At 35.6% G+C, this 26,528-nt stretch overlaps 1 protein-coding gene across 1 annotated transcript in view; it reads left to right on the forward strand.

Annotated features, from left to right (window-relative positions):
* Positions 847 to 26,528, forward strand: part of LOC102187435 (cadherin-10) — a 185,320-nt gene continuing 159,638 nt past the window's right edge. The window contains 1 exon segment of the mRNA XM_005694845.3: positions 847 to 1,286. The gene's annotated coding sequence lies outside the window, so the exon portion shown is untranslated.

The following is a 26,528-nucleotide window of genomic DNA, read 5'->3' on the forward strand; positions in this document are numbered from 1 at the left end:
TAATCCTCCCTCAGCTTTACAGTTATTTTTATATTATATTATTATTTTATAGTATGTTAATGTAATTTACTTATTTAAAAAGGAACCTACATGAAGCCAGAAAAATATAAAAACGCTCATTATTTTGTGGAGCTATACTGACATCCTTTGGTAAGGTTTTGGTTGATTCCAATTTAACGTCGAGATAAATAAATAGAGCGATAAACAGTTAGATGGTTAAGTAAACAGAACCACCCAAATGTATATCTGCCTTCCTCCCCCCCGCGTTTGGGCATGACACTCAAGTTTCTGAGAAAAAAAAAAAAAAAAAAGTTTAAAAAAAAAAGAAGAAGAACAAGAAAGGAGACGATGTCCAGCCCCAAATCTAAATATTTTAATAGCGTTAATTGCATATTTACATCATGAATAAAATATTATATCTATAAAATCAAAAGGCAAAGCAGGTAAGATTAGGCAGACAAGACTAGCTCACGAACATCCCCAAACAACGAGCAAGGTATGTTCTCCTATGACCATAAGCGATAAAAAAATAAGATATTTGGAGAACCAAGGAAAAGAAAGTTCACTGTAAGCAAAAATAAATATTAATTCAAACCGCAACCAAAATCACTCCGGTAACGATTCAGATCTGGTTGCAATTTGACTTGGCACTCGCTTCATGGATTTCGGCGATCTGGAGTTAAGGATGGTGCAGGGATATCTATGTCAGATGAAGAAGAAGTATCTATTAAAAAAGAATTGCTAGAAGCAGTCCCGTTCTTGAGATTGCATTGCGGACACAGCCGGATTAGATCGGGCTGATTACCTTAGCCTTGAAACAGAGAGTCTTTCTGCCCTGCGGGGGAGGGGACGCCTTTCATCCGAAGCCCTCCTCTCGGATGCGCCCTCCCCTCGCATTCACTTGCAAATCGCTGTGTGCGAGCAAAAGCCAGCACTTCCCCAGTCTCTAACCTTCCCATGGCGAGTGCTGCAGCTCTATCAGCAGAACCTTTCTCTCCGAGTGAGGAAGGGTTTTTTCCCCCCCCCTTCCTTTTCTTTTCTTTTTTCCCCCCCCTTAATCAGAAGCACTGAATGAAAGCCAATCAGAGAGAACTCGCCCCCCGGTTTTTTCGGTTCCCTGCCGTCCAGAGTTAAAAGTGATGCTGAGAGAAAGCTTGAGTTAGATTGAAGTAGAATCAGTAATAGGAAATAGCCGAAAACAAACAAAAAGGGGATATAGTGACAATTTCTCCAGGGTTATTTTGGCTGGAACCAACTTCCGTTATCCAGAAGCTGATAAAAAAAAGGTAGGAAGACTTCATTTCTCTCTCTCTCTTTTTTTTCCTAACTCCCTTAAGGTCTCTTATTTTCTCTCCCTGGGGGAGAATGTTTGTTTTTAAGTTGTATTCGGCAGTTATTTTCAAATAATTATCTTTAATATGTTAAAAAATTACTAAGCATAAAACTATATATTGTATTCTAGAAACCACTGCTTTGAATAGCTGAAGAGGTAATGTGAAACTGGATAAATTACATATTTATGCTCAACAGTGGGTTATGTTGTTAGAGTTTGTGAATTCATTCACTCTGATCAAATGCTAATAATATATTATGGAGGGTAATTTGTTATGCTCATGCTTGTTCGTCTTAATGTTAAAAATCCCTTGAAGAGAAGATTGTTGCTTTGAACTCTATCATTGAACATTACTTTGCATTCCATATGAATGGATCCCCTCTGCACTTATTTACAGTCATAGTTCATTGTAGGTTCAATATAAGGAGAAATGACAGGCAGAAGACAGATTCCTTGAACCTGTCAATGGTCACTAAGCATCTACATAAATAAGAAAGATTGGCATTTATCAGAAATAGAATAGGCATAATTCCTAGATTCGCATTTTGTGTCTGAGTCAGAAGTATGAGAGAGGAAAGATGAAGAGGGGAGATGAAATGCATATAGTCAGCAGTTGCAGCATTTATTGTCTCTGCTGCAATAAAATCCATATTTTATGTGGTGTTAAATTAATGCAGCACATTGCAAGACTAAATGCATGTCCCCGACAAGTAACTATTGATAGCACTGTAAGTATGGGCAAAAGCAGTAGTCTGAAAGTGTTTTCCTGCCAATGCAATAAAAACCACCATCTCCTTATCATTAAAAAGAGGAGTCTACAGGTGCAAAGACAAACATCAATTTAAAATTGACCTCTCATCTTTTGCTTCCAAAAAAACAGATCTATTTCCTGTAATTGTGGTTCTTTATTCCAGTAAAAGCTTCTATTATCCGAAACTGCACATGTCTTATGCTCAGCTGTTCGGAGATGGATGTTTTCTTTTCTTTTTTTTTCTTCTTGTTGTTGTTTTCTTGAAGGATCTCTATTAAAAATAGTCTGTCCCTCTGATGCTGACAACTGGTAAACCTCAATGTATATGTTAGTAGACTTTCTCCCTCCGCAGCATCTTCCTCTGGGTCCTCCTTTAAAATGTAACTACAAGAGCTTCTCTGTGGTGAATAACACTTGGCAAGAGTGTGCTCATTTTTTAGGTCTGGTATGGTGAGGATTTTTAATTAGTAGAACTTTCATGAAAACATTATGTCACTGACAAGAGCTCTAGATTCATTTTTAGTTAAAGTGATGAAAATAGGAAGAGGGCTGTATCATAGAGAAAGAGGTAAATGACAAGTTATATAGCTAATCTTCTTGCCCCTCTCCCTACAGCATAGTAAAGGTGGCACGTTTGTATTCAATGTGTAATGCATAAGGAAATAGTGATTTATTGGGAGTGGGGTGGGCTGTGGAGCAAAGGCATTGGAGTGTGCTCTGATCTAAGCAGAGTGTGTTTGTGTCTTAGGAACATAACAAATACAGATCCATTCTGATCATGAAAACATAAAGAAATGCTTCTTTAACTTGCTTTCACTTAAAAAAAATTATGTGTTTTTAAAGTATGAGTGAATGTCTGCTTTCATTAAATCAGATACTTCTTTGGTTTCAAATACTTGCTGCTAACAAATTGACTTCCCTAGTGAATGCGTATGTCTTTTCTGACTCCAATCAAAGAATAGAATTCCATACACTTAGATGCCTGAAAAGGGGGAGAAAAGAGAGAGAGAGAGAAATCCCAGGGACTTAGGAAAGGCGCACATAATCTGTATGGCATCCACATAGGCATGTATATGTGTGAAGTCAGTGGTCAAATTGCTTGATTCCTGATTAATACTTCAGGTGATAGACCTAGATGTTTATAAAACCTAGCTGTTTATTGGTAAGAATGGTACTATACAGGTATCCAGTTTAGTATTATACTGTTATATTTCCACTTACACTAAGATTTTCTAAAGGAAAAAAAAGGATAGAAAACTGACTTTCTATCTAGAGAGATATACATTACTGGCACAATATTAAGAAAGTTAGTGTATTGGAAAGAGGCTTTTTTTTTTTTTTTTCTTGAAAAAAAGAGAGTGTTTGAGACTGAAAAGGTTAATTCCAGCTGTGTGAACTCTGTTCAGAGTCTAGAATACATCTTTTGATCTTCATTTAATAACACATGTAAACAAATGACTGAGGCAAAGTATGTATTAACTGGGGGATATTGGACATATGAACTATTTCATATGTTTCTTAACCTACTTTGCAGCAAGTGATAAGCCAGTGCTCCTGGAATATGTCATTTTTATACCAAATCATTCCGCTAGGCTGCAGCACAGGAACAGCCTTCGCCCTAATGATGCTGAATCAGCAGCATAGTGAACCATATTTTTAAGTGTTATTATCAGTAATAGTGTTGCATTGTAAGCAATTAATACAAAGCAGGGCTGTAAAACCAACTACCTCTAGTTTAGCCCTTGGGTTTTGAAAGCATTGTCCATAATTTAGTCTTTTTTCTGCCATGCAAATTACATTCTAATACTGTTGCCACATTAAGAAGTGTTCATAAAATACTGAAACAACAAAGTATTAAGTAGAGAAATATACAACTGATTTATGCCAATCATAAGTTATTGTACGCAGCTATTTGGTCTCCAGGTTCCAAGTCTATTTTTGAAAACTCTACTTTTGATTAACCCAAAATCGTATCTGGAATAGGGCTTCAGAAAAGTGACTTCACTCATCATATTATGTTTAAAAGTCGTGTCTGAAACAGGCTGAAGTTAAAACCCAAGTAGCAAGAAAGGTGCCCTTATTCTAGTTAGGCTTATACTGAGCAATGGTAGACTCAATTAGGCCTTGTATTAAGTGTGTGGTCCTTATTATGAATGTTTTGGAAAAAAATCTGAGTCCAAAGAATAGCTTATGAATTTATAATTGAGAAATGCAAGTTGGCATAAAAATGATTTTCCTTTTCTTCACAAAGTGAGTTCATGAAGAAAATTTTATTTTTTCATAATTACAATAACCTATAATAGGCACATAGAAAAGCCCTGAATTTAAGCATTTTAAAGTCTGCCTCCCCCCTCAATTAAAGCATTTGAATTATGTCTACAGAATAGTGGTATAGCAGCTCATGCTTTTACATCTGATAATATTCAACACTCAAAATTACAGATTTTTTATCACACATCTGAATGAAAAAAATTTCAATCAACAAGGAGTGTCTGTTTTCTAAGATAATGGTATCAGCTCGGGGTCACCTCTTTCCTCTTCTATTCTTATCCTACAGCAGCTTCACCTTACTTGATGTTTCAGTATGAGACCTCGAGCCTTTTTATAATCCGATTGTGCTGTCTTTCGTAAGGGTATCTAAAACCAATGAGGCCATTTTTGCCTTTGCCATACCTTCTTTGTCCAAGTAACTCAAGAGGCAGACATTGTAAGAAAATCGCATCTATCACATTAAAAGATATATATTTTTGGGAATGCATTATTTTAATGTCATATTAGCATTGATTTGTTAAAATTATGTTTCAGTGTAACTTTGGCTTAACTCTTTATTATCAGTGCAACTTCTCACAAAAAAAAAAAGTAACTTGATTTTTTTTTAAAGAATAAAGGTGCTTTGTTTTCACCAAAGTCTTTTTACTTTTATCCTGTGTCTCTCCTGCCATACATGTGATTTTCTCTATATCACTAAGAGACATTTGTTAAATATCACCATACTGGTGATGGATTTAAAGAAAGGGAAAGCTGAAAATTGAATAAGAATGAGTAACATAGCATTGCATTTTATGATATAAAGTGTAACATTCCTTGAGAATAACGACTGTGGGAGGCTGAAGTGCCTTCATATAGCAGTCCCTTATAATAGAGGGAATATATCCTTAGAGAGTTTGTCAGTAGCAGTATAAGCACTTCATCAAACCATGTGATCTCAGTGTTAAGCACCCCCTGCTTTTGTTGTTTTAGGAAGCAGCCTTGATACTACGTACTCTACATGATGCAGAAATATAGTTTAACAACACTTTCAGTTTCAGGACAGGATTAAGCAATAGGCTATCTGGGATAATATAACAACATTGCTTCACAACAGGAAATTCAGTATTAAAGGATGTGTCAAAGCATTTCAGAGCCCTACTGGTTTCTCTTCTCCATTCTTGCCCCCATCACCTCCTTCTCCCTCTCCCATTTCTTCTCCCTTCTTGCCTTCTCCTCTTCCCCAATTTATGGCAATTACAAACATCTTTGAATGAGTTTTCTCTTGAGCTTTTTTTTTTTTAATATTATCCTATTGGAAATACAATTTCTGTAAATCTTGTGATTTTTATGGTCAGTATTCTATCATCTGCCACATTATACATTGGATTTATTATATTATCCTTTGCATTATACCATAAAGTATATGATAGTTCAGTTAACTAGAGCATGTCCTTTCAAATGAAAGCAATTTTTATAAACATTATAACACCTAGACATTTAAGGAATTGAAATGGGCACCAATGTAGTTTACTGCAGTAGCAAGCAAAGTATGGGAATTCAACATTTATTAATGAAATGACTTCTCCAATGTATCAGAATGTGAAATGCATAAGCATGAGTTATTATACTCAGTGCATCACTTATTGATTGGGAATCTTTGCTGATTTACTGGAACAGAGGATAGTGAAACAGTTTGAAACAGACTTGATTTTAAATGTAAATTAAACATCAATTTGATTCATTAGATGTTGGCTCTTCTTTGTTGCAAAATAAAGATATTACCAAGGTGGAATGTAAAAAAGTGTAAGCTGATTTAAAAATGAGCAAATGTCTATTCTAGATATTGTAAAGAATTATCATTGTTCCTACTTCTTTCCAGTTGAAAGTTTCGGAAACAAAAACCATAACAATAATCAAGGTCTTCCCTGTTAGCTCAGCTGGTAAAGAATCAGCCTGAAATTCAGGAGACCCTGGTTTGGTTTCTGGGTCGGGAAGATCTGCTGGAGAAGGGATAAGCTACCCACTCCAGTATCCTTGGGCTTCCCTGGGCTCAGCTGGTAAAGAATCTGCCTGTAATGCGAGAGACCTGGATTTGATCCCTGGGTTGGGAAGATACCCTGGAGAAGAGAATGGCTACCCACTTCAGTATTCTAGCCTGGAGAATTCCATGGAACAGTCCATGGGATTGCACAGTTGGACACAACTGAGTGACTGATCAAATTAAGCAGACCATGTAGGGGATTTAAATAGTCAGTAAACTGAATAAAATTAGTGTTTTGACTTGGGTTATTCTAGTAATTCTCTGCTATGTTCACATGGTATTTATAAACACAAGAATTGAAGTTGAATTTTGACATAGTTATTTAAGTAGATCAAAGGCTATCAATGTATTTGCCTAGGCTATTGAGTGCATTTTTGCATAGTGTTAGTATCATGAGTTTAAAAAATGTGATTGATTCTCCTCTTTTTTGTGACTCATCTCCTAATAAAATCAGGTTAAGTTAACTCCATTTGATACCCATTGTAACTTCTGGGATTTTTAAAAGGAAATATAAAGAATGTTTCCATAACTCTTGGATAGACTTCAAATTTAGGTGAAGTACCATAGTGTTTCTTGATAATTTGACTTCTTAGCATCAGGTTGAAATTAATAGCCTCATATATAGATTGACTTGAAAGCATTCAAACTATCTAAGGGCCTTTAATGGTTTTGTGTATACCATGTAAACCTAAGTGTGCTGCTCCGTGGCCTTTGACTCTTTACGGCCCCATGGACTGTAGCCCGCCAGGCTCCTTTATCCATGGGATTTTCCAGGCAAGAATACTGGAGTGGGTTGCCATTTCCTTCTCCAAATCTGAGGGTATAGTATATTAATTAATCATTTTATTTAAAATATTTGCTTTAATTTTAAATATTTAAATATAAAATTATTTACATACAATTTAATATAAATATTTAAATATGAAAATATTTTTAAATAGACCAGAGGTTAAGATTCATGACCTCAAACTTAACTGGTTTCAATCTAATACTAATAAAATAAAGACTATGAATTGCATATTCTTTTCATACTAACAGTGATATTTATTTGCTTTAGCAGTGACGCAAAGAAAAGTTACCATTGGGATAAAATCAGGTGTATATCAACTTATTTCATCAAATTGAGTATACAATGATTATTAGCCTAGTCAAATATAATATTTTGTTTTACTTCTTTCTGAAGCATTCTAAATTGGAGGTTGTTCCTGTTCTATAGCCTTGGTGCCAGAGTGACTTTTTAATGTGTAGTCTCAGAGAGTGAAAACCAGAAAGGTACACAGTTATTCTGTCTGCATCTAGCTTCCTAAATTTTAATAAAATCCTTTCCCAGTGAATAAGTACCTATGGAAAGTCTTTATTGCTTTATCCACTCCCTTCAACAAGGCTTCAGTTAGTCTTTTGGAGATTTGTTGAAAATTGAATGCCAGCTCCAGGCAAATAATACTTAAAAGTACCCTTTTCTATTTCCTTTTTTCCCTTTTATTTATTTTTTCCTGATTGAGTGAAGAATGGAGATTTTCTATAGAATTTCTATATTTTAACCTACCTACCAAGTTTTTGGATAGATTCATTTTAAAGAGAACTATGTTTTTCTAAGATTCTCTTCTGCCTTTTAAAATATGCTCTAATTTTTCAGTTATTGGTAACTAGATCGTTCTACATAAAATACAAGTATTCACTTTTAATATTAAAAAAAAATTACTTACTGGGGAAATGACATGTCCCTAATATCTAAGTTAAGAAACATGATTTCTTGGCTAGACTTAAAGTTGGATTGTCCTTCATAATTGAGTATCTGAACAAAGTAGGTCAAAAACATGTTTTCTTTTTTAAGACAAAGCTATGCCAGAGAAGGCAATGGCACCCCACTCCAGTACTCTTGCCTAGAAAATCCCATGGATGGTGGAGCCTGGTAGGCTGCAGTTCATGGGGTTGCTAAGAGTTGGACACAACTGAGCTACTTCACTTTCACTTTTCACTTTTATGCATTGGAGAAGGAAATGGCAACCCACTCCAGTGTCCTTGCCTGGAGAATCCCAAAGACGGGAGAGCCTGATTGGCTGCCATCTATGGGGTCGCACAGAATCGGACATGACTGAAGTGACTTAGCAGCAGCAGCAGCATGTCAGTGTTAAGTATATGACCTCTCCTGGACATCCAGTCTAGTGGAGATGTGAAGTTAGAGAAGTGGCAACCACAACCTTGACCTCAGAGCAAAGACATTAATTCACCATTTTATAGGTAAAGCTTGGATCCAACCAATTTCTAGGTTTCAAGATGAAAAAAGTGTGAATTATAAAAGCCTTATCTCCTCTAGAAGCAAACTGAAGCACACATATAAACCACTGCCCCAAAAGAAATTCTTAAGAGAAATGTTAATTGTTAATAGTGTTAACAAACTAAATTATTATAATGAAAAATTCACGATCATTAATTTAACTGTTTTGATTTTAAGCTATCATATATACTTAAAATATGACTTTCTTGTACATGTATAACATTTTTATTTTGCCTTTTACTCAGTAAATCTAAATGATCTCCTGGGTATCTAAACAATCACTTGCTCAATCTTTTTCTTAGCTTCTAAGTAACTGTATTCATTTGGGGGGAAGTTCTATCAGCCATTCCCTTAGTGTCACACCCAGAGACTAAATCTAATATAAATTTTGTGCCTGAGGAAAAGAGGTTTTAATGTGAGATGTTCACAATAAATATCTTAGGATTTATAATAGAAATATCAGTATTTATGTTCTCAATGTGTCAGTTATTGTGGAAAAGTGGTAAATTAGCAGAATGTCATTGGGCAGTTACCTATTCCTCCACCTAACAGATTCTCTAGTTTTTATTTTCCTTAATGCAAACTACCTAATAAACTTCTCAGTATCTTATTTAAATATTTCATTTTTATGTTCACTGTTCTTTAAGTGCCTACCATGAGCCAGACTGTGCCAGCAGCCAGAGATACAAGATTAAAGAGAGAGAAAGACAAAACAAAACCTTTTTTGCAGTGAGGTGGGCTGCGCTGATGGTTCAGATGGTAAAGACTCCATCTGTAATGCTAGGAGACCTGAGTTTGATCCCTGTGTAGGGAAGATCCCCTGGAGGAGGGCATCTCAATCCACTGCAGTATTCTTACCTGGAGAAACCCAGGGACAGAGGAGCCTCACAGGGTATGGTCCATGGGGTCGCAAAGAGTCAGACATGATGGAGTGAGTGACACTTTCAGTTTCATTGAATAATTACATTATTTGGTATTATATTCTAGATTTGATTAATATAAGAATGATAAGTATCGATTACTTTCCAGATGATAATATGAGGCTCTAATCTCATTTACTTTTTTAAGCCATATTATTGTATTCAAGGCCACGTGACATCATTCAGGAAACTATCAAAATGAGCACGTAGATTAGTCCAAGATACATTTCTGTGGTTTGACAGAAAACAGAAAAATTCTGTAAAGCAATTATCCTTCAATAAAAAATAAATTAATTTAAAAAAAAGATGCATTTTTGTGTAGCCTCAGGTTCAGTCACTGGAGGCCTGAGGGTGGGTTCTGAGTTGGAGTTTCAGTTAGGGGAAGCCATGGTAGTTGGTGATCCATATTCGAGCTTTATGTGTATAATAGCCAATTGTTGTCTTGCAGCAAGGCCTCAAATTTGAGGCTAACATTCCAATCCCAAGCAAGAAGCCTAAATGAAAAGCCAGCATATCTGAAAACTGGGTAAATCCTCAAGTTATATTGCTAAAAATTCTTAGGAACAAAAGTTTCTACACCCCCGCAAGCAATTAAAATATTCACTACATAGAAGCCATTGAGTTTCAAAGTTGGTCACATTGTCGAAAAGTTTGTTCCATATAATATTGTTTAATAGAGAGATAACACAATCATAAGGCTATATGCCAGAAGCACTGAGATTACGTTTCTTAATAAATATAGTAACTCTTACCTAAATATACTCACAAAAACTTTTGATGGATAAAAACATGAAAGGTGGCACCCAACCGGGTTCAAATCCTGCGTCACTTACCCTGTATTTAATATCCCTGGTAGTTTTTCAGCTGTAAAGTGGGGTTAATAATTGAACTTCTGTGATAGTACAGTTGCCATGATGGTAAGAAACAATAACTCTAAAGTACTAACAATTCCTGTCACATAATAGGTGTTCTAGTGCTAGGTATTATTATTACCTATTGTTCTATTGGCATTGTTATAACTTATCTATAAATTTATGTGAAAAATTTGTTTTTTTTTCACATAAATTGAGTATGTTTTATTTTAACCATAGCATGTGACGCAACTTGTATTTAACGTGTATCATGTAATGATAATTTTGTGTTTATGTTGAGGTGAAAGCTACATAGCATTTTAAGTCTGATTTCATCACTAATTCTACCACCAATATCACAAATTTCTCATTCCAGTTTTTTGTTTGTTTATGAAATGGGAGTTTGAACCATATAATTTCCAAGGACACAGTTTATCTATTGTTCCAACTGGAAAGGGCTAATACAATCTATTGTTGAAACTGGAAAGGACTCAATATATTACTCTTAAAATGCTGACATTCCCTAATGATTGTGAAAGTGTCAAGAGAACATAACCTGAAAACTTAAGCTCCTACATTCTTAGAATCACATTCAGTTAACTGTGTGAACTAGGGAATTAATGGATACACATTTTGAAAATGATGTGAAAGACCTAAAAAGGGGACAGAGGAGGGAGAAGACATTAGAAAGATGGACACTAAGTGTTGTGAGTTCCATAAGCCACATAAACTCACTCAGGTGAAACATGAACCGTTTCTGAATATACTGCAGTAATGGTTCCTTTCACAGATTCTCCTTCTTGAGGTCAGAGTAATGAAAATTAGAACAAGAATGATGAACAAAGTCAGTGCATTGCAGAAATAATCCCATTAAAGTTTTGATACCTATAAATCTCAAGAATAGTTCTGCAGTCTGTATTACAAGCTGAAAGGTCAGTGGGTCAGAAAGACTATATTACAAGCTGAAAGACTAGGTTCAAGAAACCTTGTGATAGAGACAGCATCTGCTGCAAAATGTGAAAATTTTATAAATTTACTTATAAAATTCATTTTTTAAAATTCTTCACATTTAAGGATATATGCGAATCAATTAAAAATAACTTTTTTAGGCCTTTTTGTGATTCTATTTAATATGGCTATTAAAAAGTCTCTGGAATTACATAAAGAAATCAGGATATTAAGATAACAAATTATACACCTCTGTGAGTCCATAAGTTCATCTTTCTTTAAAAGTTCATTTTAAAAATAAAGAATTACATCACATTTTTTATTTTTCAGTTTTATTTATAATTCAAGATCAATTATGTTTAATTTAGAAATTAACATATTTAAAGAATAAACTTAGCACTTTAATCCATCCACATGTAGAGATTAGGTGAGTCATAATAGAGACTACTAAACCTAGCCAACAAATACAATTTTGTGAACAAAGTAAAGATAATTCTCATTTTTTATCTTAGCTATATATATAAATTTATTACATATTTCTTTACTATTTAATCAAAGTCACAGTTTTCATAGCATCTTCTTTAATGCTATGGTCACTTAATTGTTTTGTCATGGCTTCACTATGATATTTGACTAAACGATTTAACTTTATGGCTGATTAATTAGAATGGCTAATTTAAAATATTCTATTAATAAGATATATTTTATTTTACTTGATTTTCTAAAGGCATGCATATTAGACCCAAGGGCTAAACATTAGGCATTATTTTCCTGTAGTTGTAAAATTCTTTATGCAAGAGAAAAAGTTTATTAACTTGCATATGTATTTCTGTTTACTTAATTGGGAATCAGGTGAGAATAGAAGTGTGCAAGACTATAGCATAATTAATTTTAAAACCTAAGAAATGAAATGTCATGCATGTATATAGACTGAATCGTTTCCTTTCAAAATCCATCAAATTCTTCAAGGTTTTCAGCCATTTAATGTGTTTTGAAAGACTGCATTTGAAAATAATATAAATTCTACCTAAAAATTTAATCAAAATGTTGAAATGAGTTTATTTTTCTGAAGTATTGACCCATTTTTAGGGTAAATTGCTGCTTATTATTTCTGGTAAAATTCTGTTCGTCTTACAAGAGGTAAAACATACTTAGGTGTTTGGAGCCACCTTGTGGCTGTCTCATAGTATATTAGGGAAAGTTCCCTCTCCAGATTCTCTCCAACTGAAGGTTGCACTTGGGAGCATTGTAATCAACATTGTGAACTTATATTATGGTCTTTACAATAGCATTACGAATGGTTCTTGTTTAGGCTGATGCAACTTCATATTTATATGTCTACATGAATTACAAAATATTGTTTTTCAAAAGTCTAACGAAAATATTTTAACCAACCCTTTTGAGGCAATATATAATTTTTAAACTAAAATATATTTTTACTGTGCAGCTGCAAGTCGACTCTAATGACTCCTTACACATTTCGCATTCTCAAAGGAAAATTCCATCCAGCATCCCTTGGTGTCCAACACAAAGAAACCAGGGGCTATGTTATTGAGAATTTTGCATTTTGTATAACTTAAATGTAAATATTCAGCCTGCATGAGAAGCATGGGACTGCTGCCAGTAACCCCTGGGCATTGAATGTGTTTTTCAGGAGGCTCACTGGAAATTCAGAGGGGCAAATTGTTTGCTCTCATTTTGCATAAATATTAGGATAATTTATAATTTATATGGTGCCATGTACATATTCACCAAATGTATCTTTTTATAGGTTTTTTTGTAACCTAACACAGGAGAGCAGGACCCATGGTTACTGCTTCTTTTATAATTTTACAAGGAATTGCCTGAATTTAGAAATAAAACAATACTATTATTTGCTTGAAATTCAGAATAGTCACTTTTAGAGTTTTAAATCCAGAACTTTCATTGATTTCTTACATGGTCTTACTCTTCACTATGTAATTTATTATCTGAGGGTAAAAATTAAAAAAAAAAAAAGATCACCCATAGCAGTAGATGAGCAGAAGTTCTCTGATTTATTGCTAAGTCTATAGCTGTTTCTCCCTCTCTCTCCCTCCCTCTCTCTCTTTCCATCTATCTCTCTAGACATACTTGGTTACCATCGTAAACTATTACCATTCATCATCATCATCATCATTAAAACCTCGGTAAGACTTCAGCTCCAAGACTGGACAAGAAAGAGTCTAGTCACATTTACAGGCTCCAGTGCGAACAGCTCCTAAATTGCCTTTCTTTGGGGGCATGGAGATGATTAACTGATTAACTTTAAACGGATGGAGATTAATGGAAACAGAAGACAAGTTGATAAAATAGCAAAAATCTTCTGAATATTATCTGTATGTTCTGCATTAAAGCCATGAATTGTCCATCTTTATAAAGGAAATCATTTTCTCTATTTTGAACATGCTAGACTGCCTCTTAATGTAAAACAAGTGGTCAGAGCACATCATTTCTCATGCGCAGTCCAACAGTCTGACTGAAAGCAAAGATTACTTTGCTTCCCATTAACCACGTTCCCTCTGTCAACAAATGTGCTTCTACTCTAAGAAAAGAGATATTGCTGTTGATTTGCTTTATTCTGAAAAGACTGATAAGGTTTTCATTCTATGCAGTGGTTCACACTGTGTAATTTAAAAATATTAATATATAAAGTATACATTTCAGTTCAAAAGGGAGACAGAAATTGAAATAGGTATGTTTAAGAGATTAGAAATGTTTAAAGTTTAGAAGAATTCTTGTGATGATGTCATATTCATTCACATTTGATTTCTAGGTTGGGAGGATTCCCTGGAGGAAGAAATGGCAACTCACTCCAGTATTCTTGCCTGTAAAATCCCATGGATAGAGGAGCCTGGTTGGCTACAATCCATGGGGTCGCAAAGAGTCAGACGTGACTTAGCAACTGACCACAGTTATTGCTTATGGCAAAGTCTTTTTTGCAAGATGAATAGTAAATGGACAATCATAGATATCAAAAGAAACATATAGAACTCTCTCTGTTGAGTAAGAACCAAGAATTAATCCAAGACACTTTAGCCACATTTCTAAATTCCTTCTCATTTTTAGTCTAAAACATAGCATATCTATTTACCCAAGATAATTTTGCCTCAAGTGATAAGGGAGATTTCCATAATTAACCATTATCCTGAGATGATTTTTAAACCTCTTAAAATTTTCTTCACTGTCCTAGAGCTAAAAATTCATTGTCAATGATCTTGTCTCCTCCACCCTCAATATACTTACTTGATAAATCTATTTAATTCTAACCATATAACAAATACAAAATTGGTGTTTTTAAAATTTCAACTCAATACTACAAGAGAGGTTAAAATTACATCTTTCCTTCACAATTCAACCATATTTTAGGTTTCTTAATACATATTTCAGGGTTTGCTAGGAACTTTGAGAAACAGTTGTAAATCACATGATCCCTTCCTCAATGAGAATAAAATATAGTAGGAAAGAGCAACATTTAAAGGTTAATATGTTGTAAATTGCTTCCTTGGTGGCTCAACTAAAAATTCACCTGCATTGCAGGAGAGACAGATTCAATCCTTGGGTCCGGAAGATCTCCCGGAAGAGAAAATGTCAACCCACTCCAGGATTCTTGCCTGGAGAATTCCATGGACAGAGGAGCCTGGTGGACTGTAAATTAGTGTTTTGCTTGTAGGATGGATGAAATTTTAGGGAAATGTAGACAGGGAAACATGGAAATTTAATCCTAGGGAAGGCTTGAAAGGTGAAATTATTTCATTGCTTATTAAGAGATGAAATTAATGAAACAAGAAACATAACTTTCTGCATATCCAGAGACCTCTTAACCGTTCTTCTCTTTTTCCCCTCTGAAAGTCAAAGTATCAGTTGCTCAGTTGTGTCCAACTCTTTGCAAACCCATGGACGGTAGCCCACCAGGCTCCTCTGTCCATGGAATTTTCCAGGCAAGAATACTGGAGTGGGTAGCCATTCCCAGCTCCAGGGATCTTCCTAAAATATATTTTTATTAATTTATTTTTCATATAATTGTTAATTGAATAATACTTACCAGTTTTCCATTGTGGAGAAGGAAGCATGTTTACAACCAAAAAGTGATGGAAAATAAGTCATATTCAGACTTTTTGACTTCTTTCTTCTCTACAGGAGAGACAATCAAAACAGAAGCTACAGTATAGCCTGGTACTGGCAAGGAACAGTGTCAGCACAGGGCGCTATGACATTAAAGATGTGGGCATATGGCTTTGTTTGAGTACAAGAAAGGGCTCTTTCAGGGATGATTAAAACTAGGCCCTTAGAGCTGTGACATTCTATGTATGTGATCAATAGCTCAAAAATTCCGCACAAGTTCATTTTGAAAGATATTGTTACCTAGTGGTAAATTGTTCTCACTCCAGAGTTGGGCAGATGTACGTATTCTGTCCTTCTTGAGAATCTTGGCCAAGATATTTAATCTAGCTAAGCCTCAGTTTCCTTGTCTGAAGGATGGGATCAAGTGGCTACTTCTTAAACCTGCTAAAAGTATTAAATGTAACTATACTCATAAAGCACTTACTAGGATTAACAAAGAAAAGAAAAGACAACTTATGGAATGAGAGAAACTGTTTGCAAATGATGTGACTGTCAAGGGATTAATCTCTAAAATATATAAAAGTTCATACAACTCAGTATCAAAACAACAACAAGAAACCCCAAATTTAAAAAAAAAAAAAAGAGAAGATCTAAATAGAAGTTTCTTCAAAGAAGACATATAAATTGCCAAAAGGCACATGAAAAGATGCTCAACATACTACTTATTAGAGGAATAGCCATATATATTTTTAAATTTTTGCTGAATGATTTGAATGTACACACCAGAAAAGTAATTTCAACTAGAAATTGCTATATTGTTTTTTATGTCTGAATCCATACACTAATTCTAAAATCAATTTTTAAAAAGTTTTCATAAATATATTTTAAATATATTCTTGAAGGCAGGTACATTAAAGGGGACATTACTCATTTTGAAATATGCAGATTCTTATTTCATTCCTTTTGACTCATTTTATAGTCACTTATTGGAGAAGGAAATGGCAACCCATTCCAGTATTCTTGCCTAGAGAATCCTGTGGCCAGAGGAGCCTCGTGGGCTGCTGCCATAGGGTTGCATAGAGTCAGACACGACAGAAGCGACTTAGCATGCATGCATGCATTGGAGAAGGAAACGGCAACCCACTCCAGGATTCTAGCCTGGAGAATCCCAGGGACGGAAGAGCCTGGTGGGCTGCCATCTATGGGGTCCCACAGACTTGGACACGAGGGAAGCGACTTAGCAGCAGTAGCAGCATAGTCACATATTGGTTTAAGCACATATGTACAGAGTTTCATGTTGTACACTGAAATGAATATAATCAGTTCAGTTCAGTCGCTCAGTCGTGTCCGACTCTTTGCGACCCCATGAATTGCAGCATGCCAGGCCTCCCTGTCCATCATCAGCTCCCAGAGTTCACTCAGATTCATGTCCATCAAGTCAGTGATGCCATCCAGCCATCTCATCTTCTGTCGTTCCCTTCTCCTGCCTCCAATCCCTCGCGGTATCAGAGTCTTTTCCAGTGAGTCAACTCTTCACATGAGGTGGCCAAAGTACTGGAGTTTCAGCTTTAGCATCATTCCTTCCAAAGAAATCCCAGGCCGATCTCCTTCAGAATGGACTGGTTGGATCTCCTTGCAGTCCAAGGGACTCTCAAGAGTCTCCTCCAACACCACAGTTCAGAAGCATCAATTCTTCGGCGCTCAGCTTTCTTCACAGTCCAAATCTCACATCCATACATGACTACTGGAAAAACCATAGCCTTGACTAGACGGACCTTAGTCGACAAAGTAATGTCTCTGCTTTTGAATATACTATCTAGGTTGGTCAAAACTTTTCTTCCAAGGAGTAAGTGTCTTTTAATTTCATGGCTGCAGTCACCATTTGCAGTAATTTTGGAGCCCAAAAAATAAAGTCTGACACTGTTTCCACTGTTTCCCCACCTATTTCCCATGAAGTGATGGGACCAGATGCCATGATCTTCATTTTCTGAATGTTGAGCTTTAAGCCAACATTTTCACTCTCCTCTTTCACTTTCATCAAGAGGCTTTTTAGTTCCTCTTCACTTTCTGCCATAAGGGTGGTGTCATCTGCATATCTGAGGTGACTGATATTTCGCCCGGCAATCTTGATTCCAGCTTGTGCTTCTTCCAGTCCAGCATTTCTCATGATGTAGTCTGCATAGAAGTTAAATAAGCAGAGTGACAATATACAGCCTTGATGTACTCCTTTTCCTATTTGGAACCAGTCTGTTGTTCCATGTCCAGTTCTAACCGTTGCTTCCTGACCTGCATACAGATTTCTCAAGCGGCAGGTCAGGAGGTCTGGTATTCCCATCTCTTTCAGAATTTTCCACAGTTTATTGTGATCCACACAGTCAAAGGCTTTGGCATAGTCAATAAAGCAGAAATTGATGTTTTTCTGGAACTCTCTTGCTTTTTCCATGATCCAGTGGATGTTGGCAATTTGATCTCTGTTTCCTCTGCCTTTTCTAAAACCAGCTTGAACATCTGGAAGGTCACGGTTCATGTATTGCAGAAGCTGGCTTGGAGAATTTTGAGCATCCCTTTACTAGCATGTGAGATGAGTGCAATTGTGCGGTAGTTTGAGCATTCTTTGGCATTGCCTTTCTTTGGGATTGGAATGAAAACTGACCTTTTCCAGTCCTGTGGCCACAGCTGAGTTTTCCAGATTTGCTGGCATATTGAGTGCAACACTTCCACAGCATCATCTTTCAGGATTTGAAACACACTACTGGAATTCCATCACCTCCACTATCTTTGTTCATAGTGATGCTTTCTAAGGCCCACTTGACTTCACATTCCAGGATGTCTGGCTCTAGATGAGTGATCACACCATCGTGATTATCCGGGTCATGAAGATCTTTTTTGTACGGTTCTTCTGTGTATTCTTGCCACCTCTTATAGACTAAGTAAAAAGCATTGTTATTGATAAACAGCATAGCACAGGCTGTGAAATCTAAGTATTAAAATGACTCTAAACCAGTCAGTATTAGAATTCATTAGTATAAGTCAGAAAGCTGAAGTAATGGAGGAGAGGAAATTGTTATTTGACCTTGGCTTGGAAGATGTATAGAGTGTGTGTAAAGGGCAGGCATTATAGAACTTATACCTCTATGAGCAGTGGTAGGAACAGACATGGGGATATGGTTGGTCACTGAAGAACCAAAGTGGGTCTATGCTGAAGAACTATATTTGGGAAGAAACTTATATATTGGGTTAAGGAGTTTACATATAATTTAAAAGTTCATTAAAAGACCCTCTTAAAAGTTCATTTCAAAAGATATTCTTTTACCGTTAGCTCATTGGGATGAATAAGATTCAAAAAAAAAAAAAAACACACACAAAAACCTCGACCATTATTCTTAGCATTTTATACACCTCAAATGGTGGGGTTGATATACATCCAAATGTTCAAGAGTTAACCAAAAACTGTTGTCTCCCCAAGGAAAGCCAACCTGAGAGTGCCAGTATAATTGTGCTAATAATACCATATCTGATTCTGCCCATTCTCCATCCCTAACAGTAGTGCTCAGTTGCTCAATCATGTCTGACTCTTTGCAACACCATAGACTGTAGCCTGCCAGGCTCCTCTGTTCATGGAATTTTCTAGGCAAGAATACTGGAGTGGGTTACCATTTCCTCCTCCAGGGGGTCTTCCCAACCCAAGAATCATATTCACATCTCCTGCATCTTCTGAATTGGCAGGCAGATTCTTTACCACTGAGCTAATTTTCTCATGCTGCTGCTGCTGCTGCTAAGTCGCTTCAGTTGTGTCTGACTCTGTGCGACCCCATAGACGGCTGCCCACCAGGCTCCCCTGTCCCTGGCATTCTCCAGGCAAGAACACTGGAGTGGGTTGCCATTTCCTTCTCCAATGCATGAAAGTGAAAAGTGAAAGTGAAATTGCTCAGCAGGCTCCTCCGTCCATGGGGTCTTCCAGGCAAGAGTACTGGAGTGAGGTGCCATTGCCTTCTCCGAATTTTCTTAGATGTACTCTCAAATACATATATGCTGTGAGTTATCATTTGATGTCTGCTGTTGTCCTCCACTTTGTATATAGTTCCTCAAGGTTGATTGCTCTCTAACATTTTCTCCTACTGATAAAAATGTAATTTTCTCTGGTCTATGCTTATTCATAATATTCCAATGTCTAAAGCTGATGGTCACGCTAATGAATTAACATCTCTGATGTATCAGATAGTTTTGTTTAAATTCTCCTTAATATAAGCTTATTTGTGTGATGAGATTATTTATATCAAACTCCATTTTGTTTTGTTTTATTTCCTGAGAAAACTTGTTCTTAGTCTCATAACTAGTTATTGGCAAAATATGAAATAGAACTTTGTTATCATTACAAGGTTATGGGAATAATTAAATATTTCCTTACTTCAGAATGAAAGCTCAGACAATATTAATGTCATAACCTTACCTTTTTTTTATAATTAAGATAATACATGTGATACAGTGTAATATGTTATACAGTACATACTCAATATAATAATTAAAGCTGTCATTGTAGCTTCACTATAATGATTATTTGTAAGAGATGATATGTTATTACAAAGTTTTAAAGCAAATGATTAAATATTGATAATACCTATAATATAGATAACTGTCATTTACTGAGAACTTAATAAATGCTATACACTGTACAGAATTGTTTACATCTATTATTTCTTTAAATGACATGATAAAGGAAACAGGAAATCTTATAATCTCCATTTTATAAATGAAAGAACTGAGGCACAGAAAGTTTATATAACTTTCACAAATTACAAAGCTAGTGAGAGACCGAGTGCAGACTCTGAAAATATGGTCCCTGCTCTTCTATTCTTCACCTCTGCCCCATATTTATGTAAGTCATGTGTGCATTCCTTCCGGGAGATGTATCATCTTTATTTCTACTTCTATTTTACTTTTTTATAACATTTCTATTTATCAATAACTTAATTCTATTACTTCAAAAATATGTTCTTCAATAAGATAAGGTAGCACTCAGTTGTGTCCAATTATTTACCCCAGTTCAATTCCTGGGTCAGAAAGATCTGCTGGAGAAGGGATAGGCTACCCACTCCAGTATTCTCGGGCTTCCCTGGTGGCTCAGCAGGTAAAGAACCTGCCCACAATGCGGGAGAGCTGGGTTCGATCCCTGAGTTGGGAAGAGCCTCTGGAGAAGGGAAAGGCTACCCACTCCAGTATTTTGGCCTGGAGAATTCAACCAACTATATAGTCCATGGGGTTGCAAAGACTCGGACACAATTAAGAGACTTTCACTTCACTTCACTTCAAGGTGGCACTAGTGGTAAAGAAGCTGCCTGCCAATACAGGAGACATAAGAGATACAGGAGATGTGAGTATGATCCCTGAGCTGGGAAGATCCCCTGGAGAAGGGAATGGGATCCCACTCTACTACTCTTGCCTGGAGAATCCCATGGACAGTTAGAGCCTGGCAGGTAGCAAAGAGTGGGACACAATTGAAGTGATTTAGCATGCACACAGCCTAAAAATAAGTAGGGTTTAGGATCTAAAATATTGATACAACACATGTGCTGTATTTTAAGCACTGTTCTAATAACATGTGTAATTCAGTTGTCAAAATTTGTGGATAATAAAAACTTGCCTTGTAGGTCGGAAAAAGTTCACTGAAACAACTTAATTACTGAAAATAACCATAGTTTACAATGTAGCCATAAATTTCTTACTGGATTTTTACAACATTCTCTTAGCATTATTTAGTAGTTTTTTTTAAATGCTCCCACTTGGAGAAATAAGGCATATAGTGATGGTTTTTAATTACATAAGGTATTTTTTCAAGTATACATAGGAAATAGTCACAGCAATTGTTTTTGTAAAGAGAGGTGAGGGATTCATATGTTGCTAGAGAACCATTTTCATTGTATACACATAATTTCATTAGAAAATATTATCATAAAAGTGGAATAATTTTGGAAAAAAAATTTTAAAAAAGCTTGTCACTTATCATGAATTGTATTGAGTATATGAAAAATGAAAGATTCCAAACTCTACAAATGTTTTTATAGCATAAGTTAATCTATTCATTGTCTCTATATAAAACAAAACAATGAAAAACTAGCAAGTGTTTGTATATGCAGATACTCGTCACTGAGTTTTAGTAACTGAATAGAATAGTTATTATGATAAAAGCATTCAATAATATTTATTTACATGGCTTAATCATAAGATTTTATGTATTTATTTTAAATCACTCTGATAAAATCATGTTAAAGTTGTGACAAGAACCTGTTTTTCTCAAACCTGATTCAGGCTATACGAATTTGAAAGCTGTGAGATTTGTATGATAATTGAATATAGTTCATATAAGAATATATTTAAGGTGAATAGCTATCTTATAAGAAATACTCATGTTATTTCGGTATTCAGTTTTCTGTTGTGATCATTGTTACTTTCATATCATTTTTAAGTTTCTAAAAAAAGCAGGTAGAAATATTTTATATCTTATAGACTTTCGCCAAATGGACTTCAAACAATATTGCAGTGAATTATATGAAATTTATTTGAGAATTTTGCCACCTAAAGAAAACTGAACCAAGAGGTTACTTCACTGTATGTGTATTAATCTCTAAAGAATTTTTTTGTTTTAATTCTGGGGCCATATCCACTTATCAAGCACTTAGTTTTGGTGAACCAAAAGTATTTGTTACCTAAAAATAATATTAATTTGAATGCTATTAGTTTTGAGAGTTTTGAACAGTTATTTATTTTTATGTTGTATTATAGACACAAATATTTATCATTTTATGCAAAATGTGTATAAGCTCTTATGCTTAGTTTATACATATTCCAGTATCATTATTCTATAAATCATCACATCAGTGAAGCAGCAAGTATCGTGATACAAGAACAAGATTCAACATAAATGCCCTTGATAAATTTGAGGTGATCTTTCAAACTTGGAAAATGTTTCCATTAAAAATTACTGAGATAAAGTAATACATAATGATGGCATTTTATTCTGCACATGAAATTTAACATTTAAAAATGTGATGGAATGCATGGTATAAGAGAACGTGATAGATTCCTAATAGCAAGAGACTAAGATGCTTCAAAACAAACCTCTCTCTGTACCAAAATCTAGAATGTCTCTTTGGTTGAGATAGTCTTCAGTACATTTTCATGTCTGTGAAATTTGTGAATATATGTATATGTGTGTATATCTATATGTATATATATATATGTGTGTGTGTGTATACACATACACACATCACATGTTCATAATGCTCATTTGGAAATTTTACCTTGGCTGCAGAAAATTAATTTATTCAACAACCATTGAGTCCTTGTTATGTGAAGAACATGGTGTCCATCAACTCTTGCTAGTTAGCCCACGTTACTAAGACACTTGGTTCTTTAATTTCAGGGTGAAAATGTTCAAGCTCAGTCACTTAAAATATAACTGTGGAACAAGGATAACCCTGTACTGTGGCAAAGAGAAAAGCCATATTAATGGCATATTGGGCCACTTTCCTTGAATAGTCTAGAATTGATTTATTGTATGTTTTTTATCTAAAGCTTTTATGAGCCTATTATATTCTCAGCCTGCGTTGCTTCCATGAGCACTCCACCTAATAAATAAAGTAATATGGCACTTTCCATTATTTGTCCTAAATTTATCTCTTTTAAACTTCAAAGAGTGCCCTCAGACCTAGTATAACTGAAGTATGTAGAGAGCTTGGCGTTCGCACTATCCACCTTCTTCATGATTTAATAAATGTCAGAGTTTCCAGATTGAAGATTCTAATCATTGCAGTCTTCCTATACAGAGTGGTTCCATTTCTTTAATGATAGTTCAGTTGTCCTTCTATGAGCATTTTCTAGTTTCTTTGTATTTCTTTAAAGTAATGCAGTCAGCATTGTGTGAGAACATTCAAGCAAGTGGTTCATAGAAGCTCATAATAGAAGGAGTAAACCTTTCAGAGTAGGTGTCCTAATTCTGCCCTTGTCATCAGTCAAGGACTCTTTAACATTTATCTTAATAACTCTTGAGTTTATTTTGCTTTCAACAAAAATTGGGCATTTAGAAGAGATGACTTCAAAGTTCCTTTCCAAATCTGAAATCTCAGAAATGGAATTACAAAATTATTATTTATTAAAAAGAAGAAATAACTTTTGGATGTAGATAATACAATAAGGAATACAATGAACCGATTTAGACTTTGCCTTCCTGTAGTGGATAATATGGAAATACTAACACAATTTCGTGTATTGACATAAGAACTTCATGCCTCAAACTATCACCATGGTGGTGGTGTTATTTAGTCACCAAGTTGTGTCCGACTCTTAAGTGAAAGAGGAGAGAGAGCAAAAAGGTTGGCTTAAAGCTCAACATCCAGAAAACAAATATCATGGCATCCAGTCCCATCGCTTCATGGAAAATAGATAGGGAAACAATGGAGAGAGTGGCAGACTTTATTTTGGGGGGTTCCAAAATCACTGCAGATGGTGACTGCAGCCACCAAAATTAAAAGACATTTACTCCTTGGGGGAAAAGTTATGACCAACCTAAACAGCATATTAAAAAGCAGAGACAATACTTTGCCAACAAAGGTCTGGCTAGTCAAGGATATGATTTTTCCTGTGGTCATGTATGGATGTGAGAGTTGGACTATAAAGAAAGCTGAGCACTGAAGAATTGATGCTTTTTGAACTGTGGTGTTGGAGAAGACTCTTAAGAGTCCCTTGGACTGCAAGGAGAGCCAACCAGTCCATCCTAAAGGAGATCAGTCCTGGGTGTTCATTGGAAGGACTGATGTTGAAGCTGAAACTCCAATATTTTGGCCACTTGATGTGAAGAGCTGTCTCATTTTAAAAGACCCTGATGCTGGGAAAGATTGAAGGAGGGAGGAGAAGGGGGCAACAGAGGATGAGATGGTTGGATGGCATCACTGACTCAATGGACATGAGTTAGGGTGGACTCTGGGAGTTGGTGATGAACAGGAAGATCTGTTATGCTGCAGTCCATGGGATTGCAAAGAGTCAGACATGACTGAGTGACTGAACTGAATTGAACTGTGTCCAACTCATTTGTGACCTCATAGACTGTAGCCCGCCAGGCTCTTCTGTCTATGGGATTTTCTAGACAAGAATACTGGAGTGGGTTGCTATCTCCTTCTCCAGGGGATCTTCCTGACCCTGGGATCGAACCCGTATCTCCTGCATTGGCAGGCAGATTCTTTACCACTGAGCCACCAGGGAAGCCCAGTTACTATTGTAACTTGTCCTTAATGTGTCACCTCATCATAGCTGTCTTTAAATGCCTCCAACAGTTTATGTTTTCCTTCCCCGTTGCTTATGTTGTTTTCTCACTATTTGATTAAATAATCTTAACAATATTTGATATTTTCATTGATCCATTTAAATATTGATTGAAGCAATGGAAAAAAATCCATATATAAAATAAACTAAAATCTATAATTCTATGGACTTTACATTCCAAAATGGGGTTCAGACTGTCAAAACCTGAATAACAAAAATATTTAATATGGCTGATTATAATAAATGCTGTGGCAGAAACAATGCAGAGAAGCTGGTATTATTTGATCAGAACTGATTTATTTCATATGATAGGATGCTGCTTCTTTAGAACTGAGTTTTTGTTGCTTACTATACCTTGGAGCACCTAGTGAGTTCTTTAAAAAAATGGTTGCTGTATCGTTATCTCTCTACATCCTGTTTTTTCCTTCTAGTTGCTCCTGTACTTTGATAGTGAAGAAATCTTACAGAAATGTATTTCTGAGAAAAAAAAACGAAAGAGGACTTTCATTCTCACTAGATAAGGTACAATTCAGAAAATGCAAACAAAAAAAATAGTTTTGAGTGATACATTTTTCATTTTCATCACTGATATAGTTGACAGTTGGGTGAAGGGAAAAAAAAAAGACATGAGCCATGAGACAAATCTCTAAAAACACATATGTGGTTATTTAAAAGTACAGCTCACCCTGCAATTGCATTTGGAATTCAGCGTTGCCTTCTGCTTGCTTTGTTGTTGATAGCTTTCCTTTTCCACAAGGTAAGAGATACTCTGACCAGAGGGTTGTTTGCTCTCATAAATATTTTTGTTCACATGATGCTTAAACGTTGTTGAAAAGCTCCTGTCAGACCTGTAAATCTGTTTGGGATTTTCTGATTCTCTGTTGCTAACTTTGCATCATTTTCCATTCATGTAGCTCCGAGGAGGCTGAAAAGAGAGCGTTTCTCTGATTGTTTAAATTATTTCTGATTTGAAAGAAATATCTTACTAGAAGCATGCTCAACGATGGTTCTCTTTCAAAATTTGTTATGCAATTTACATGTTTTGAACTGTCACTGCACATTTGTTCTGTTGTATACTGTTATTACCTTTGCTCCTCATTGCATGGCATATTTTATATGCAATCATCAGACACTTTCATGCTCAAGTGGTCGTTAGCTGTGTGCTCTCCAGCTGTTCAAAACTGTTAAATAAAACTAGTCCTCCTGTCAGGAGTGTGCGTGACTGCCTTCGCTGCGTCTTTAGGAACCACTGGCTGGGAGCTGGCTGGGAGTGAACACATGCTGCCTGGAGCCAGTCGCCCTGTTTCTCAGTCCTGAGCCTGCTTCCTGTGTGACACAAAGGAAAGGTGAAATAATACTCACTTCTGGCAGAGGCATATCATTTTCTTTCTTTCTTCTTTTCCATACACTTGACATTATAAGCACTGCACACATTGAAGCAATCTCTCATATTTTTATGTCCTCAAACATGCCAGAGCTAAGGTCAAATAGTCAAGTCACTTAAATTTATTTGGCTCAGAATCCTCTCTTTGAACTCAAAGAATTGAACTGGATGATTTCTGTTTTGTTTTGTTTTGTTTTGTTTTCTGAGTTTTACAAAATGAAATGATTGGAAGCAAATATTTTATTTGAAAAATATAAAGGTAAAATACAAACCTGACATTAGAGGGATTTGTTTCCCCCCAACTACCTGTTTGTTTTGTCATTAAAATACAGGAAGCAGTGTTTGGTGTCTCGTGAATATTGAGAGATGCCATA

This window comes from Capra hircus, chromosome 20 (genome assembly GCF_001704415.2).
Source record: "Capra hircus breed San Clemente chromosome 20, ASM170441v1, whole genome shotgun sequence".
NCBI lineage: Eukaryota > Metazoa > Chordata > Mammalia > Artiodactyla > Bovidae > Capra > Capra hircus.